Source organism: Indicator indicator, chromosome 4 (assembly GCF_027791375.1).
Source record: "Indicator indicator isolate 239-I01 chromosome 4, UM_Iind_1.1, whole genome shotgun sequence".
NCBI lineage: Eukaryota > Metazoa > Chordata > Aves > Piciformes > Indicatoridae > Indicator > Indicator indicator.
Genome location: NC_072013.1, coordinates 19,623,368 through 19,628,577, shown reverse-complemented (window position 1 = coordinate 19,628,577; position 5,210 = coordinate 19,623,368).

Genomic DNA, 5,210 nt, shown 5'->3' with positions numbered 1-5,210 from the left:
AGGCAATCCTTAAACTACTGATTACCACAAAATGGGAGGGAAGTGTCAGCCTTTAGCTGACCTCATTTTTTTATTGTATCCCTAAAGAATCACTGCTAATCATAGAGACAGAATAGAGAGTTGTCTTTGACCTTACAAAATATCAGTCTCAAATGTTTAAGAGAAACCAGATTTGGGAATAATATGAAGAAAAAAGGAATTTAAGAAAAAAAAGGGAACTGTATGCTCCTTTGTTTTTGTTTTTGTTTTGGTTTTTTTTTTTTTTGTTTGGGTGGGTTTTTTGTTTGGTTGGTTTGGTTTTGTTTACAGTTTCTGACTAGGGGAGGAACTGCTCAAGTGCTCACTGCAGAAGAGTGAAACAGCTTTGATGAGTACAGACAGATCCTCTGGGTTTTCCAAAAACAGTGAGAATTAGCAGAAGAGGCATCATATTTAGATTTTTTTTTTTCTTGCATTTCTAATGGCTACTAAGCAAACAAATGATGTGCAAGAAGTGATCAGTAAAACACTTCTTTCTTGTTTTTCTTGTACCTTTGGAGTCCAACTGTAAACACAAAGGTTTATATAATCTCTTAGGGTTTGGACAATAGTATTGCTAAGTCACAGTGGAATTTTAAAAGCATAGAGATTAGGGACAGGTGAGTGAATGTGGGGATGACCTGCATTGCACAAGTTTGCCTGAAGATCCAAAACTGAAGGGTGATTGACTAGATTCTTCAAGAATTTATTTAGCCAAAGACCAAGTGTTTGTGACTTCAGCTGTCTGGTGAGTAACCCAAAAGCAGATGTTCACATAGACTTTATTGCAGGATGTCATCTTTGAGGGACATATTGAAGGAATAATTACAGAGGAAATCATAGACGGCCAGGGAGAACAAGAGTCTGTTTTGCCCTCAAGTCTTTGGATGTCCTGTCGCTCGCATCTTTTTTAGTATGTATTAATTTAGAGGTAAGTTTCTGCAACTCAAAGAACCCATCACTCCTACCTAAGATTCCATAATATTCCAATTTCCTTCCTTGATGGCCTGGTTTCCTTTGTTCTGCTCTGAATTTCATATAAAGATGGTTTTCTTAGACTTCATCCAACTACTTGTACCAGAGCTCTTTGAATAAGTTATCTTTAAAGTTATACCAATTCATTATTTGTGCTTTGCCTGAGGGAAGTGATGCAGCCTTTGTAAACAAATGATAGATTCCCAATATAATGAGGTCTTCCATTAGTCAATACTTTCATAACAACTGTATAACATCAATTAAAATATATAAGGTGTACACAGATTTTCTCTCTCTCCTTTCCCACAAATTACAGGTTACTAACGTACCTCTTGGCCACAGAAGTATTTTAAGTATTCTGGTAAAAACACCTTCAGTTGTAAAGGGAAAGAACCACTCAATGAGAAAAGCCCCAGGTAGAAACTGTAAAGTTTGTGTTCAAAGAGCTTCAGAATGAAAAGAAGATGGAGTGATACTTATGAAACAAATTAGCTCATGGTGGGATGTTTTTCGTAATGGGAGTGGTCAAATCAAGCTCATGTGAAGGAATAGTCTGAGGGAGAGAAGTTACACATGCTAAAAGGGAAGTGATGAGGAAGTATACGATGGAGATCAGGAAAGCCCATGCTATAAAAGCAGGTGGAGATTAGAGTGCACAGGAAGAAGGTGCAGTTTCCCCAGCTATTTGCTTGTCATGAACTGACCTGAACAGTCTCACTTTCTGTGCTTTCAGAGTAGCAGTCCTGTCTCTCCAAATATGTATCAGTCTCTGCCAGAGTCCTATCAGTCTGCAGTTACCATTTGAGAGAATTGTGCAGTCCTGTGCTCCTCTGCATGCTAGGAAGCATGTAACATCTGCTGTTACCATAGTGCCAAAAGGTAAGTTGTTGGGCATTTGCTGCATCAGAGGATATCTTCAGGCATTATATGTTTGTGCTTTACTTTGCTTTATCTACTTTGAAGTTGATACTGGCATGTATTTTGGCCTTTTGCTTCTGTTGTGGGCTTTATCTTGTGGCTTGACCTCTTTACACACTCCTTGGGCTGTGCCTTCCTCCATGACAGGGGTGTGGGCAGGCCTGTTAACTTGTGCCATAAACACATTCCTTCCTTTAGGGTGGTACTGGGTATGAAGCAAGAATTTAATAGGAACTTCTTCAAATAGCTATGGAGTTTTGTCTGGCGGGATGCATACTGTGCTGTTGCACCTATCCTGCTGTACTGGCCCTGCATGCCTCACTTAAATAAATCTCTCTCCAGTCATTGATGTGGGTGTGTCTGTTACTCCTGCATCAGGAGGGAGTTAGATCTGAGCCTATCATCTGTATGCACCTTTCTAACTGTAGAGCTTGAACTTGGCCTTGTGCTTGTTGCTTTATGCCCTCGTATTGCCACAAAGCAGATGATTGTAGCTTTGTTGAGGTCATGGCAGGTTTTGTTCTCTTTGGCCTTCTATAGTAAGGATCTCTGTATAGTTTAAAGTGTTTGATGTCTTCAGCATTGTTGCATCATGAAGTTTCCTGAATGACAGGACATTTGTTTGCTTTTCAAGCCACAAAATTCCAGCTGAAAAAGAGAGAGATCTTGGAACATAGAAAACTAATTTACAAGGAGAAAAAGGCAAGTTAGCAACTGAAGTCAGTGATGTAGTTGATCTATCATTTTAAGACTGTGGACTGGAAAATTCAGGCTTCAAATAAACACTTTTACTTTTCTGCTAAACCCTTTCTGCTCCCTCTTACTTTTTTTTCCTTTTTTTTCTCCCTTCTCCCCCCTCTTCTGTTTTCTTCCTTCCTCTGTTAGCCACTAATTGTGTAGTACCGCACAGGTTATGTCTTTGATCTAAGAGTAAGTATATAATAAGAAGAATAGATAAAACACTGCAACACACCTTCCCAAACCTACTTAGTTTACTACTTATAATTCTACTCTCTTTTCTAACTGAAAATATCTTTTAAAATTCAAGATGATTCCTGCAAGAGTTACTTAGCTGAGGTAGTTGGTGTCTTAGAGTAAAAACTATTAAAGAGGAGCTACACACTATCAAAAGGCTGGCTTCAGTGTTTTGATCTTTAATGAGAAAGTGTGATGCTTTTAAAGCTAAATATTGACTGAATAAAATTTGTAAACAAAATATGTCTGCAAGTAAGTTCAAAAAGTGAGTGTACTACACAGATAAATGAACACATATGCTGATAAATATGCTCATTTTTGTACATGACAGTGTTGATTTTGTAATTATTTACTTAGATATACCAGGTTTTTAGTTTGAGGAAGTTTAGTAAAAAGCAAAACCGAAACACTAAATCCCAAGCAAATAAAAATATCCCCTTGGGGTGTTGTCTATGACTCATTTACGTGATAACATTTACATACAAATCCTAAGAAAAATGAAAAAATGTGTGGTTAACAGTGTTCCAGAATCATAAACGGAGTTTGCTACAGAGGTTAGTTCTACATTGCTCAGGATATAACTTTGTTTCATTTTGTAGGGTGGGAGTTAGTGTCAGGGTCCTTGCACATCTCATCTCTTTTTCATGCTAGGGATTTCTGAATTCCCAAAGACTTAAAAATCAAACTTTTACTTTTGAAAATCAGACCATGGATTTGTGTTAGGAAAAAATTTAAAAACAGCTTCAAATTTATTGTTTCAAATAACTTCCTACTTAGAGACAAATTTTCATATATGGCTTCTGACTCTTCAGTTATTTACAACAGTGAAATATCTTGCACTTTCTATAAACATTTCAGTTTGTCTTTCATAAGGTACATTTTCCTTGTTTTCTTTGAAGAGGGAAAGAGTATCCATCTCCAGGCAACCCAAGGGATACCTGCATGGACAAATTATCATGAAGCAAGTTGGGGTGTGGATTTACAGCATGTTACATACTCCACCCAATGGCTTCTCTTTATGGTACATGATAGTCCTTTGCCACCCATCCGTTGAGGTACAAACTACATTACACTCAATGGGGGTAAGATTACATGGGCATCCAAACACTTGCTGCTAATGTACCATAATTTCACAACCTGTGTTATCTCTTAGCAACTTGTTTGTGTGGTATACTATTACCATAACAAAGGTTGGACACAAACAGAAAGAGAGCCTTGGTTTGGTATTACTTGCAGCCCAGTACTCAGTATCATCTTAGTAAGAGGTAAAGTGTATTTGTATTTGTGTGTAGTGTAGTATATTTCTTAGTGTGAAAACCATTTGTGGTGTGAAGTGTCCAACAGGAGTATTTTGGGAAAAGGGTTTTTTTTTAGCCAAACAATATTTCATGCTGACTTTTTACTGAAATGTTTTTCTACACGTAAGCTAGAGACATTGATTTATGTGGCTCTTGCAGGAAGACAAAGAATGCAGTTGATAGTATCAATCACACATTAATGAGAGGTTAAGAGGGACTTCTGTCTCTAAACCAAAGTGATATTTATTTTATCTCCTTTTACAAAGTTCTTAATTTTTTTAAGAGATAACAGGACGATGAACAGTTTGATGTTATTTTGTATAGATATAAACTGACTACATGAAGTATAGCTAACATATTTAACCATTTTCAAAAGCTTCTTGTCCCTTCTTTGTCTCCCCTTTGTCTGACTTTTTCCCTATTTTGCTCTTATTTGCTCTAGCTTGCTGTTGCTCACCTTTTCAGTGGTTTCACTTTGTTTTCACTTAAAATGTGTTTATACCACTTGGCCAGTGTTATTTGATTCCTCAGGCAGGAGAGCTGAAATTCTTTAACATAGTAAAAGAAATAAAACTAAATCCATTATGATAGCTTTTACTGCTGAAATATCTGTATCCATAGCCTAATTATTAAACCCTGTGCTTTGTGGGCATCAAACTACTGGATCTGTATTTGTAAATTCAGTTTTCCTTTCTCATTTCTTTGTTCTCCTTTATTTTTTACTTACAGAAAAATCTCAATTAAACGTATTTAAATACTTGAGAATCCAATTCTTTAAAGCACTGAAACTGTAGCATTCAAGGAATGGATTTTTGAAAATGTTCATGCACATAAAAATAATTGCCATTTGCTTCAAAAGTGCTCAAATTGTTTACAAGTCTGTGTATAAGCAAATGAAAACTCAATTTTCTTTCTGTGCTAAATTCCATTGAAAACCCGACTCCTCACAAACTTTTGAAAACGGGACGCAGGCTCTGAAAACTTTATGGAATTTCTGTTAGTATTACTTTATGCTTTACCATTAAC